Genomic DNA, 15,103 nt, shown 5'->3' with positions numbered 1-15,103 from the left:
GTTTGACAAAAGGTATTTACAGGAATAAGAAAATGAGATTTAAAAACTGTGACTCCACTAAGCTGTTCCTCCATTTGTTCGATACCCTAAATGTCCCAGTGTGGAATCCCGGTACTTAATAGTGGTTACCAGAGGTCAATTATCACACTGGAAGATATTCCCAGTGTTTTCAAATGGTTATTTGAATTTTTATGTTTACCCAAGTAAGCCTCAATTGCTACCATGTCAATTGTTTCTTAACTTTACTTCTCCTCTTAGTGTTTTAACACTGATGGTCTTAAGACATCCAGATATTCTACCGAGCAAACACTGGCTGTGTGTGTACGTGCGCCTATGGTGTCTTCGATTATTAAAAATGGGAGAAGTAATTAATGTTAATGAGTATTTGACAGACACAATCTTTGCAAACAGGAATTCTGAAGCTTTTGTGCCTTGGGATGCTTTGATGCTATTAAAAATTTTTGAGAATTCCAAAGAACATTTTTAAGTCAGTAGTCTCCATAGATAGTTACAATCTTAGAAATAAAAACCGAACAATTTAAAATACGAGCACACACAGGCATGCATTCCTTGAGCCATTAGAGCTACGAGCCAGTCACCATCAGACCTATGATGTTACCATCAGAGCTGTGATATCACGGCTGTGGAGAACTCTACTGTACACTTAGAAGAGAATGAGAGTGAAAATAGCAAATGACAGTCAGTGTTTCTGTGAATATAGTTTTGACCTTTTCGGGCCCCTCGACTGACAGACTTTGGGACTTCACACATTCTCACATGACATTGGAAACCACTATTTTAAATGATGTACGAGCTTCCAGGATGTGAAGTGATAAGAGGCTTTAAAGCTTCACTTCTACAGTTGTGGTTTTCTTTCACTTGTCTTAAACGTTTAAGCTGAGATTTTGTTTAAAAAGCAAAAGGATTCTTTTGCTGTGCAGAAGCTTTTAAGTTTCATATAGTCCCATTCGTTTATTTTAGCTTTTACTTCCATTGCCTTTGGAGTCAAGTTCATAAAATGCTCTTTGAACCCAAGGTCCATAAATTTAGTACCTATGTTTTCTTCTATGCAGTTTATTGTGTCAGGTCTTATGCTTAAGTCTTTGATCCATTTTGAATTAACTTTGGTACATGGTGACAAATAGCAGTCCAGTTTCATTCTACTTATAGACACAGATAATAGTTTAGTGGTTGCCAGAGGGTAAGGGGGGTGGGGGGTGGGGGGTGGGGGGTGGGGGGTGGGAGATGAGGGTAAGGGAGATCGAATATATGGTGATGGAAGGAGAACTGACTCTGGGTGATGAACACACAATGGGATTTATAGATGATGTAATACAGAATTGTACACCTGAAATCTATGTAATTTTACTAACAATTGTCACCCCAATAAATTTAATAAAATTAAATTTAAAAAAAAAAAAAGATAAAAAGCAAAAGGAAAATATTCGTTTTCTGTCTCTTGGTGCCCTGTACTCTTTGGAGCTGACGTGGACCTAGTTTGATCGTATTTTTACTTGGAAACAATAAGGTCACCCAAGTCTGTCATTTGTCATTTGAATTTCAATTATCTAAAGCTTACAAAATGAATTCTGAAGATATTGAAGCATTTAGAAAAGACCATTTTCTTGTAATAAGTAGCTTCTTCTTTGAAATAGTATGATTCATTCAAAGTTGTTTTAAACCCATGTTTGTCACGCATATTTAAACGTCAGCGATTAGACATAACTTTTGATATTGACAAAAAAATTCACACCCCACACCATTTTAACTATTGAGAAGGAAAGCTTTAATCGGGAACACATTATATAACAGAAATTGCTGAGTGACAATAGTTAATTAAACTTACCTATGTGAATGGCAAGTATAGGACACCTAAAATAACATGTACTCTGAAGGAGTAGTGTGTTTGGGAGAAAGAGGGTGTGGGGCTGCTTCTCTGAAGAAGGAAGTTTTACACGATGGTCGACTTTGTGTTATTTTTACCTCCTAATAAATGAAAACTGTATTTTCAGATTCTTCCAGCTGGAATGCTACTTCTTTGACTTTCAATCATGGAACTTCTCAAAGATCCGGGGATTCGAAATTTGGTGATAAACGGCCATTTGCCACACACTCAAGGAGCAAACCTCTGTCAGCATCCACAGAGTTTGGACAGATGACCGTAATAGACAAACGAAAGACTCAGATTGGAGGTGTGTTTTTCTTATGTACTTCTACGCTCCATGAATTGCGTGAATCACAGCTACAAGAAAACAGAGAAAGCAAAGAAGGAAATGAAAAAACAGAAAGAGTTCAACCCCAGCCTACCTCTGTGTAGGTTGATCGTAGTTCTGAATTTCCCACAGTCATTTTGTAGCAAAATGTGCTTTATGTTTACTCTGTTTAGGCAAGTTACAGCCAAATAGAATACCTTTTAGCGAGACATTAGCTTTCTTCCTCAATCTCAGTAACATAAGGAAATAAGAAAGGGAATAAGGAGAAAGTGTGGTTCCATTTAGACTAGTATTTAGCATACACTGGGGAGTGTATATGCATACATACACACATATATAGGTACATAAATATATGTGTGTATATATATATATATATATATATATATATATATATATATGTATATATGTCTGTGTATGTGTGTATGTGTACGTATATACCTGAATATATAAATAAAAAATATATATGTATGTATAGATATATAGATATATAGATATGTATTTATATACACACACACACAAATATATAGCAGGGGAAGTAAAAGTTCTTTATGTATTAATTGCCCACCACTTGTATCATTAATATTCATTCTACTATAGTCTTCAGGGGTTGTCCCAAAGAAATGTTTTTACATCACTTCAATCTGCGCTTTCAAAGTTCTGCGTTTTTCTGTTGTGTATTTACACTTTATTTCAATTTTTTCTTTAACAGTGGATGAGTGTTCTAAATGCGACCCTGCGAGCAGGTAGGATTTTATGGATTTCTATAATTGCATGTTAACTAAGAGACTTCAGAGAGAAGCCAGTAAGCTTTAATGAGTGTTCTGCTCTGGAATAGACCCTATACTGTGTACCTAACATTGGTTCTCTCAGGTCTTCGGCACAGTAACTTTGCAAAGTAGCTGTGCTATTCGGCCTAGTTTTTATTCATTAGACGTGTGTGGTTCCGGGAGGTGGATTAATTGACCCCTGGTACCATAGTTACCAAGTGGCTGACCCGTGATGTGACCTTCAGCCTGCTTGGCTTCCCAAGTCCCTTCTCTTGTCCCTCAGCCTGTACTGAGAAGTGCCTGGACAGGTCTGGATTCAAGGTTCAGGTGCAAGTCAGGTGGACTCAGAGAGTCCCGTTTAGTGACGTGTTAACACTGATTTAGAAGTTTCCTCCCAAGCCCAGTGAGCGCAAGCTCTTGTGTTAATGTACTTCACAATTGCAGCAGTCACGAGAACCTTGTTTTCACCATCAGTGTTTAAGGCAGATCTCAGTTCGCTGTGGCCACAGAACCACAGGTTGTGCATAAGCAAGACCCAATCAGGCAAGTGTTTTCAGGTATAATGCGATGTAGCCTTCTTGGGACGAATCGTTGTTCTGTAATAGAAGAACATCTATGTATAGATCATGTTGTGTTAATGCAGCACATATTCAGAGATATTTCTTATTGATTTCTCTACTCACTAACTCCACAGCCTGTGTTTTCCTTCTGGCTAGTACCTTTCCCTTGTCCAAGGAAGTTTTTTTCTTTTTTTCCAGAGTCTTTCTTCCTTCTTCCATGACTTTTCTTGATTTTTTACCATTGTCTCTGCTTTTTGGGGGGTTTTTGTTGCTATTCTGTTACTTTTTTCCACTTCTGCCAGCTAAGTGTTCTCCATGTTTCTAGACAGAATCAAAAGTACATAGAATTCCAGGTGTTGAAGGGATGTTAGTAATTAATTATTCAAAACACCCCCTGGTACTTCATATTGCCATTAATGTTTTGGTCAAGTGGTTGATCACATGAGGAGTATTAATTCCAAGAGATTAAAGTGACTTACTTGATGCAGTGAGTAATGAAATGAGATTAAGTGTAGGTTTCTAAGCCCTGTACACTTCCTTCTTTATCACCTATGGCTGTGTGTTTTAATTATGGAAAGGTCTAGTGACTGCAGTGGAAGAGGATAAGAATGGAATTAGCAGGGGAATCCAAGTTTCAATAGGACCAACACTGGATGGAGTAGGAGTAAGGCTTTTAGAATAGAGATCAGAGATCAGATAGGGGAAAAGAGATCAGAATAGTAGGGTATGACAAGATAAAGAGAAATTACAAGAAAGAAGGAAAGAGGATGTTGGTAGTGGTCTAAAAAAGCAGATTAAAGTAAGGGGTTCTAGGGTGTCCTGAACAGGTTGCTGCTTTTTTGTTTGCTGACTTGGAGGAACCAGCATTCTTTAAGATTTGTATGAAAACATATTAAACCTTTGAGCCTCTGGAAACATTCTCTTTATAGCAAGTAGGAATATGGTATCATCCACCAGCACCCGAAATTACAGAGCGGGTCCCCTCGAGTCCAAAGGCACTGCAGATTGCTGAACTATATAGACCCATGGCCCACAGCAGGTGTTTCGTCACCTCCACCTCTTTTCCCGATGCACTGATGTCCTTCCCATGGATATGGAGGGTTGGGCAGAGGGAGGACTAATTGTGAAAACAGTAATGGAGTTGGGTCGGTGGTAACATGCCTGTGTTAGGAGTGGATGACCGAGCTCCACTTAGCTTATTTTCCAGGAACAGGGAAATGGAGAACTCCTAGTGTGGGTCATTTGAGCCCATCCATGTTTCAGGAGTCTGTGCTTTCGTAGGCTGAAGTTTTCAAGGTTGGAGATTGCCAGGAAGCTGTGAGGACAAGTGGTCTGGGAGTGGGGAGGCTAAGAACATACATATTTGTTCTTTGACTGTTGTACGTGTGACTTGCAAACATTTCACACATTTCAGGGAACTGACTGTACTGTTTCTGGGTGAAAGGAAGGAATGGGGTAAGTTTAGTATGTGCATCCTATGTTAAAGAAGTAAGACTGCCATTTTTGACTCACACAGATTAATCTTTGAACCAGGGACAGACCATGAAGAAGGGTCAGTGTATCTTTCTACCTTGATTTAGGTCACTGGTTTTGTCCCAGTTGAGGTTCCATTTATGTCTGCTATTAATTGCGTTTTGAATTCAGCCTTCAGGACTTTTGGTGAAAACAACATATTCTCAGGTGTTGCCAACATATTGGCTGTCATTCTTTGTTACGGAAACTTAGAGTGTATCTTCATTAAATATTGCATGAGTTGGGAGTGGTGGAGGCAGAAATAGGTAGCTAAGAGCTTTTCTAGCACATCATCTAATTTTTAATTATATCAAGAGACTATATTTCATATGCAGATAGCTGACCTTTTACTCCTTTTGTTGTTGTTGTTGCTTTTGTCAAGAAATGAATTCACTTGTTTTTGTTATCTTTACCCTAAAGTCTTTCCCGCGAAACTGGCAATAAAGATTCATGGCCTATATCAGAGGAATGGCTCTTCGATGTTAATACCAAGGTAAAAGGCTCCTGTGTGAAATTAACTGTTTTGCTCTGAATTTAGTTTTGTGTAGCAATGACTTGTAAAATTTAGTTGTGGGCTACCTATCATTGTTCTATGTTTGTCATGGAAAATTCCTCAGCATGAACCATTTTATAACATGTGACCATTTGATGCTGCATTGTTTTGTTGTTGTTTTTTTAACTTCAGTAAGTATCAAAGATGGGGGCTGAGAAAAAGAAGGGCTGGGAAATGTATAGTGATAGTAAAATTCGATAGGGAGTTTTCCCACAGTGACGGAGCTATGCAATTTGGGTAACGGTAAGGATTCTCAATGTGACTTTTACGTTATACCAGCATGACTTTTATCATACTCGTGCCTGAATGAAATCTTGAATGGATTCACGTACTCATTGTAATAGTCATGAAATCTTCCTGGTACCTTTCAGTTTTAAAACTAGATAGTATATGACATATGGTTTTATTTTATTACGCTTTGTATGTTGGTATGGTATACTTGTTAGGAGGGAGTGTTTTCTTCATTTTTTTTGTTTTTTTCACTTACATTCCGTTGACATTCCATATTATTTTATATTAGTTTCCGGTATACTATGTTCATCATTTAGACTAAAATAGTAGTAGAATTTTTGAAAGTTTAGAATTCACGTTCTCTATCTCAAAACCCGTATTACAAAGGGATTCCACTGTGTTCTCAATCATTGTTTTGTGAATATATTTACATGTGTTCATCTAATTGAAGAGTAAATGTTTTGCATAAAACAATAACCAATTTGAAATGCAGAGATTCTTTTTTCTTTTTTTTCTTGTTTGGGGTTTTAATGGCCTGTGTGATTACATGGTATTTGATAACGTGGGCTCCTGGGCCCATATAAGCAAGAGCAACACAGATTTTCTTTCAACTGATATTCTGACATACTCCATCGTCAAATCAACACTTGTTGAGTACCTATTCTGTAACAAGCACGATCTCATTTACTTCTCAGAATAGCCTTGGCAAGGAAGGGAATCCTCATCTTCAGAGATAAGGAAGTGGAGACCAAGTCAGTCTAGGTAGCATGTGTTGCAGTAGCCAGGGAGAAGGTTGAGGGTTTGATCCAAATGCACTTGGCTCCAAAGCTGATGATGCTCTCGTCTGTTCCCTATAAAAACATGTCCGTGAGATTCTATGCCCATTGTCCATGATGCATTGACCAAAGTAAAGAAAGGATCCGTGTCTGCAAAAGACAGGATGCTTTCTTTACTCTGGTCAAAAGCAGAGATTCTTAAAAACGAAATAATTAAATGTCAAATTTCAGAATGTTTTTAGTTTTGTTTTTTAAATGTAAAGTTTTTCTTTTTTTTTCAATTTATTGGGGTGACAATTGTTAGTAAAATTACATAGATTTCAGGTGTACAATTCTAGATTACATCATCTATAAATCCCATTTTGTGTTCACCACCCAGAGTCAGTTCTCCTTCCATCACCATATATTTGATCCCCCTTACCCTCATCTCCCACCCCCACCCCCCTTACCCTCTGGTAACCACTAAACTATTGTCTGTGTATATGAGTTTCTGTTTCTCATTTGTTTATCTTGTTCTTTTGTTGTTTTTGATTTATATACCACATATCATTGAAATCATATGGTTGTCTGCTTTTTCTGTCTGAATTATTTCGCTCAGCATTACACTCTCAAGATCCATCCATGTTGTCACAAATGTTCCTATATCATCTTTTCTTATGCCGAATAGTATTCCATTTTGTATATATACCACAACTTCTTTATGCGTTTATCTATCGAAGGACATTTTGGTTGTTTCCATGTCTTGGCCACCGTAAGCAAAGCTGCAATGAACATTGGAGCACACGTGTCTTTATGTATAAATGTTTTCAGATTATTTGCGTGGATACCCAGGAGAGGGATTGCTGGGTCATATGGCAATTCTATTCGTAATTTTTTGAGGAACCTCCACACTGCCTTCCATAACGGCTGCACCAGTCTGCATTCCCACCAGTTGGAGAGGCTGTGGAGAAAATAAATGTAAAATGTTTCATTTCTGTTACAGTTGACATTCAATATGATGTCAGCCTCAGGTGTACAGCATAGTGGTTAGGCATTTATATAATGCATATACTGGTACCCCGATTAGTGTGGTATCCCTGATACCATATTTAGTTATTACAATGTTATTTACTGTATTCTTTGCGCTGTACTTGACATCTTCATGACAGTTTTAGAACTCCCAATTTGTACTTCTTTCCTTAATCCTTTAACTTTTCAAGCATTCCCCCAACAATTCTCGAACCTGGCAACGATCAGTTCGTTCTCTGCACCTATGAATTTGTTTCCCATTTCTATGTTCATTTATTTTTTTTTCATATCACCAATAAGTGAATTCAGGTGTGTTTTTCTCTTTGTCTGACTTTTTTCACTTAGAATAATACCCTCTAGGTCCACACACTTTGTCACAAACGGTAAGTATTTATTCTTCGTTACAGACAAGTAGCATTTTGTTATATATATGTCCCACTGCTTCTTTATCCAAGACGATGGATCCTTTGGTTACTTTGTTATCTGGACTATTGAAAATAATGTGGCAACGACCATAGACATGCATATTGCTTTTCAAATTAGTGTTTTGATTTCTGTGGAGGAAAACCCAGAAGTGGGACTGCTGTGCCACGTGGTAGTTCTGTTTTTAAATTTTTGAGGAACTTCCATGTTCTTTTCCATTGTGTCTGGTTGGATTTGCAGTCTCACCAACAGTGCACGAGGACTCTGTTTTTTTTCACATCCTCACCGACACCTGTTGCTTGTTGATTCATGGATGATGACCATTCTGACAGTTGTGAGGTCGTATTTCATAGCGTTTTTAATTTGCATTGCTCTGATGATTAGTGACACTGAGCATGTTTTCGTATGTCTCTTGGCTATCTGTGTGACCTCTCTGGAGAAAAGTCTATTCAGGTACTCTTCTCGTTTTGTAATGGCATTGTTTGTCTTTTGGTGTTAAGATTTATGATTTCCTTATGTGTTTTGGATGTCAACCCTTCATCAAATATATCCTTGACAAATATCTTCTCCGTTCATCCGGTCGTGACTGCATGTTGTTGTTGGTTTCCTTTGCCGTGCAGAAATTTTGTAGTTTGATTGTCGTGTATATGGGTCTTGTATTCTTAACCATTCAGCTACCTTATGTCTTTTCTGGAGCATTTAATCTATTTCCATTTAAAGTAATTATTTGTAGGTATGTAGTTCTTGGCATTTTATTATTCATTTTCCTTCTCCTCTTCCTGCTCTTCCTGCTGCTCTTTTTCCGTCTCCTCCTCCTCCTCCTCCTCCTCCTCCTCCTCCTCCTCTTCCTCCTCTTCCTCCTCCTCCTCCTCCTCCTCCTCCTCCTCCTCCTCCTCCTCCTCCTCCTTCTTTTTCTTCTAGTCGTGGTCTTACATTTCTTGTGCTAGTGGTTTGCTGGTGCTGAACTGCATCACCTTCTTTTTCTCTGGCAAACTCTTCACCTCTCATTTGATTCTAAATGAGAGCCTTGCTGGATACAGTCATCTGGGTTGCACATTATTGCATTTCATCACATTTCAATATTTCTTGCCCATTCCTCTGGCCTCAGATTTACTGTTAAGTGATCACCTGCCAGTCTTATGCGAGCTCCCTTGTATGTAACTAAGTGCTTTTCTCTTGCTGGTTTTAATATTCTCTCTGTGTCTTTCCCCTTTGGCGTTTTAATTATGGTATGTCTTGGTGTGGGCCTGTTCGGCTTTCTTTTGTTTGGAACGCTCTGTGTTTCCTGCGCTTGTGTTTCCTTCAACAGGTTAGGGAAGATTTCCGTCATTATTTATTCAAATAGGTTTTCAATTCCTTTCTCTCTCTTCTCTTTTTGATAGCCCTACAAGTGTTGTTACACTTTATCTTGTCCAAGAAGTCCCTTATAGTATTCTCTCTCTCTCTATCTTTTTATTTTTTATTCATAATCATTTTTCATTTCTTTTTTTCTGTTCTGATTGGGTGTTTTCTGCTACCTTGTCTTCCAAATCACTGATTTGATCCTCTGCCTCAACCAAGTCTGGTGCTGATTCCATCTATTGATTACTCATTTCAGATGTTGTATTTTTCATATTTGACTCTTGTTAATGATTTCTATGTCCACTTTTTATGTTTGCTGTCTCTGTTGAAGTGTTACAGCGTTTATCTATTTTTCGCCAAAGTTCATTGAGCATCCTTAGAAGTAGTGTTTTGAACTCTGTATCTGGTAGATTGCCTGTGTCCATTTGGTTTACCTCTTTTTCTAGAGTTTTGTCCTGTTCTTTCATTAGGGAAATGTTTCTTTCTCTCTTCTTTTCTCACTGCCTCTCTGTGTTTGTTTCTATGTACTATGTAGAGCTGCTAATTCTCCTCATCTTGGCAGCATTGGCTCATATAACAGGTGTCCTGTGTGTCGGGTGGTACAACCTCCCTGATCACCGGAGCCAGGAGTTCCAGAAGCTCGTGTGGGTGGTGTGTGCCCTCCTGTTGTACTTGAGCCATATTGCTGTTGGCGCATCAGTGTGTGGAATGGACGCTCAGGACGACTGGCTGTGACTACAGTAGATGAGCTGATGTGTGTGGGCTGATGTCACAGAGTGGGATCGGCTGTAGCAGGGCTCCGGTGTCTGCTCAGTCCATGGCTTGGGCGTGTCATTTGTGGAGCTAATTGGGTGTTGTTCTGGTGTTGCTGAAGCTGATCACCAGGTGTGTTGGATTTGGGGCCTCTTGGGAGGGGCTGTGGGCAGGCCCAGGTCAGCTGCTGCTTGTGCCCAACCCGGAGCCACCCAGTAGAAGCTACAATGTGACCTACTCTTGGTAGCTGCCTTTGTGAGTATGCACCTGCGAGGCCCTATGTTGTGAAGCAAGACAGGCTGATGGGTAGGATCCTAAAAAAAAATGGAACTCCTCTGTATCATAAATTGCAGCCTGAGTGACTGTTGTAAACTATGATCGTGATGGTGCAACACCTCTGTTTACTGAGTGACTCCCCATTACGTGAGGGTAAAAGTCATATGCTAGCATGACACGTGCCTTCTTTGATTTGGTTCTGGTTCTGCAGTTGTCTCCCCATTCCATTTTCAGTGTTCCAGGCTTACCCCATTCTTCTTCTGCCCTCACTATGATATGTTGCTTCATACCTTAGGCTTTTGCGCCTGCTGCTCTTTCTGGACTCCCCTTCCTGGTTTCCCTCAGCACCTCGTGTGTCTTTTAAGATGCAGTCCTCTTTTCTCAGCATCTGGTACGACTGATTGTTGTTTCTTTTGTGCCGTGCTATACTTGATTCATGCGATGTGTAGAAATGGAGAGCGGTACTTTTCTGTTCTTACTGTTTTGACGAATCAGAATACATCGAGCCCTAGTAGAATATAGGACAAAATCTTTCATTTATATTTCCAGCTTCCCCTGGGTCTATGCCTATGATTTGATGGTTACGATAGCAGTTTGTCGTCTTACTTACTTGAAGGACTGAGCGAGTGAGTGAACGAGTCAATGACTATGATGTTTTCTGAAGTTGGGTTTTTATTTTCTTTTTTCTTTCTTTTTTTTAATAGAAAGAAGCAACCAAGCCGGCAATTGGAAAAAGAGAAAATGGTGTGGATATTATTGAAAGTGCTCCACAAGCGCAAACAAAAACTGATATTTTCACTTGTGTTGATGGAGCACACCAAAATAATACAAGTGATAACTTAGTGACTATCTATGAATTCTTTCTAGCTTGAGTGCTGCTATAAGCAAATCTAACATGTGTAGATCCAACTGTGATTTTCATTTCTTATAAGCATTTTTTCCTATCTTTTTTGCAAAAGTATCCCCACTACTAACAACTTCTTCTTGCAAATGATTTGACCCCCTGAAATTCTTTTCTGCTATTACTTTTATTGAAATGTTCATGACTTGAATGTGTATTTAAAATGCATAGTAATATGTGTTCACATTAATGTTCTGTGACTACATTTTATAGTTAAAACATCCGCATTAAGATTAGAAGAAGCAGCTGTAAAATCATGTTGGGATTCTGAGGTACTGTCATTCACTACTATTATTTTTATCATTATTATTTTAAATATCACCATTCAGTGATGTTGAAACTTAAAAGGTATGCTTTGACTGTACTTTCTCACCTCTGCGTTTCCCCACACAAATTATTTTCTTACGGTTTAGCCTATAATTAATAAAAGACATGTGTGCTTAGTATAATGAGGCAGCGTAGTAGAATTCTGCTAACTTGCGAGGTTCACTTAAGGCGGTCGGTGTAGAATAGTATAAAACAAGAAGGCTTCCAAGTCATAAGGAATCAGTTGGGTTCTGAAGTGAAGTTTACCTAAAAGCTAAAGAATTATTCCAGCTTGAAGTATGCCCAAATGCATGATTCTGTGGTTTTTATGGTTGTGTAAATGTCCTAATGAGATTCAGAAAGAAAGAATTTGGAATTTAGGGTTTTTTATACCTTGGAACTTGAAAAGATAATGCCTGATACATGAAAGTATTATTACATTTGTATTCTCAAATAGATCTGCAAGGAACTTTTCCCAGGAAGGAAGAGCATTGTTAATAGAAATAATATGTAGAATTATACTAACAGCAATCCCCTGAGCGCTGCTTTAATGCATAACAACTGTCTTGTTCAGTTAAAATAGCAGGCATTGAGTATCTTGATGGCAACCGTACTTGCAGTAATGGAAGTACAGTGTAATGATGAGCCAATGTGAGGTGACAGCTGTGGAAAGAGACAGGAGGAGTGTGATCTTCTGATATAGGCAACTGCTGCCTCCTGGCACAGACACTGCGTTTGACGATAAGAACACACTAGAATCCTGGATGGGTCACTTACTAGCTATGGGATGTTGGGGAAACTTCTTTTTAATCTGTCGCATGTCAGTGACCTCATTCATCATAAAGGTACTTATGCCTACCTTTCAGGTATGTGGACTGAACTAATGAGGTAACAAATGGAAAACACTTTGTGAAGTGTAAAGGGAGCTGTAGAAATGTAAAATCTATGATCACAGTGGGCTGTAGTGACTTACTAAATGGTGGGGACACTTTTTGTAAACCTAAAGGACAATCAACTGGCAGTAGTGTCAAGAACAGAGTGGAAAAGTTAGAAGGGGCACGTGGATTTCTTATCTGGGGGATGCTAAATTTCAGGAGACTGTGATTGGCAATACCCTGTAGATGTGTAGTGTTTCGGTACTTGAGGCTTTGTTGGTGCGAGCTGAATGTTTTGACCTGAAGTAAATGTCTGTGTGGGATACTGCCAAGTGAAGCATGAGAAGGAGCCAGTCATGTGGAGATCTAGGAGCAAAACCTGCTGGGCAGAGACAACAATGGATTGTACAGGTTCCTCATTTTATTCTAGTGTCTTGGAATGGTCAGGAAGTAGGAAGAGGGTTAACCACCATCAAACCATTTCTATATTTGTCATTTGTGTGGAAAACAAATAAAATGTGCATAGCAGAGGCCTGGTACATTTGAGACAGTTAATAAATAAATGTTCTTATTTTTTCCCTGATGAGAACTTATTATACTTTTTTGAAAAGTTGCATAACTATATATAACATTTTTCCTATTATTTTTAAGTATATTTTAAAGAAAAGCTTTTCTTACAACTTTGCCATTTTATTTAATCATTTTTCCCATCAAAATTTTTATCAAATACAAGTTTGTTTTTTCCAACCTCTTGTTGACCTAGATGAAGTAGGTTCTAAAATGTTCTGTTTAGACTCAACACGACATACACCAAGGTTTCTTACCATGTCAAGCCAGTATCTTGTTTTAACACTAAAAAAAGAATAAAAAAAAAAAAGAATGTGTCATTAGAAATATTTGAAAGTTATATGAAGTACACTTTTCAAGGTCTTAGTTCGGTGCAAAAGTAATTGCAGTTTCAAAGGTTAAAAAAGTTGCACAAACTGCAGTATCATTTGTACCAACCTAATATTCGCTTAAATACCTATTTTTCAAAAAGTCCTTTTCTTGGAGGTTATAACGTTAATATTGCTAGCCTGAATTGTTAACTAGAGATTGCATAAAGTGTCCATTAGTTACTAATCATCTTGTTTCCTAACCCCTTCAGCCGACAATTGAAGAGAAAGATCCTGTTCCTGACGAAGCTGTAGGAATGGACGAAGTGCAACCCTGCAGACCAGGTGCACTTTGTAACACCAATTTAATTTTGGGAAGGAGTACGCGAGGACATTTGACATGCGTGCAGTCTTCTCTTCCTCATTCCTTTTTATCTTTGCTACAAATTTAATTGAAGGATTTGACATAACGTGATGTCATTGTTTGTATGGATGTTTGAGAAGAGGTATTTATAGGAATAAGGAAATGAGATTTTAAAACTGACTTCACTAAGATATTTCTCCATTTGTTCGATACCATAATTGTCCCAGTTTGGAATCCCTGTACTTAATAGTGGTTACCACAGGTCAGTTATCACCCTGGAAGATTTTTCCAGCATTTTCAAATGGTTCTTTGACTTTTTATGTTAACGCCAGTAAGCCTCAATTGCTACCATGTCAATTGTTTTCTAACTTCACTTCTTCTCTTAGTGTTGTAACACTGATGGTCTTAAGACAACCAGATGTTCTGCTGAGCAGACACTGGCTGTGTGCGTACCTGCGCCTCTGGTGTCTTCGAGTATTAAAAATGGGAGACGTAATTAATAGTAATGAATATTTGACAGACACAATCTTTGCAAACAGGAATTCTGAAGCTTTTGTGCCTTGGGATGCTTTGATGGTATTAAAAATTTTTGAAAATTCCAAAGAACATTTTTAAGTCAGTAGTCTCCACAGATAGTTACAATCTTAGAAATAAAAACCGAACAATTTAAAATACATAACTTTTGATATTGACAAAAAAATTCACACCCCACACCATTTTAACTATTGAGAAGGGAAGCTTTAATCGGAAACACATTATATAACAGAAATTGCTGAGTGACAATAGTTAATTAAACTTACCTATGTGAATGGCAAGTATAGGACACCTAAAATAACATGTACTCTGAAGGAGTCGTGTGTTTGGGAGAAAGAGGGTGTGGGGCTGCTTCTCTGAAGAAGGAAGTTTTACACGATGGTCGACTTTGTGTTATTTTTACCTCCTAATAAATGAAAACTGTATTTTCAGATTCTTCCAGCTGGAATGCTACTTCTTTGACTTTCAATCATGGAACTTCTCAAAGATCCGGGGATTCGAAATTTGGGGATAAACGGCCATTTGCCACACACTCAAGGAGCAAACCTCTGTCAGCATCCACAGAGTTTGGACAGATGACCGTAATAGACAAACGAAAGACTCAGATTGGAGGTGTGTTTTTCTTACGTACTTCTACGCTCCATGAATTGCGTGAATCACAGCTACAAGATAACAGAGAAAGCAAAGAAGGAAATACAAAAACAGAGAGTTCAACCCTAGCCTACCTCTGTGTAGGTTGATCGTAGTTCTGAATTTCCTACAGTCATTTTGTAGCAAAATCTGCTTTATGTTTACTCTGTTTAGGCAAGTTACAGCCAAATAGAATACCTTTTAG

The 15,103-nt window shown here is 38.3% G+C and overlaps 1 long non-coding RNA gene across 1 annotated transcript in view; it reads left to right on the top strand.

Annotated features, from left to right (window-relative positions):
* LOC148759235 (uncharacterized) overlaps nt 1–14,874 on the top strand; it is a 30,134-nt gene extending 15,260 nt beyond the window's left edge. The window contains exons 2-3 of the long non-coding RNA XR_016018047.1: nt 11,118–13,715; nt 14,701–14,874. This is a non-coding gene — a long non-coding RNA (uncharacterized LOC148759235). The remainder of the gene's footprint in view (nt 1–11,117; nt 13,716–14,700) is intronic.
* The last annotated feature ends 229 nt before the right edge of the window (nt 14,875–15,103 follow it).

Source organism: Rhinolophus sinicus, chromosome 1 (assembly GCF_057876585.1).
Source record: "Rhinolophus sinicus isolate RSI-liver-muscle chromosome 1, RSI-T2T, whole genome shotgun sequence".
Classification (NCBI taxonomy): domain Eukaryota; kingdom Metazoa; phylum Chordata; class Mammalia; order Chiroptera; family Rhinolophidae; genus Rhinolophus; species Rhinolophus sinicus.
Note: the sequence above shows the minus strand (reverse complement) of the source record. Positions and strands in the feature narration are given on the sequence as shown.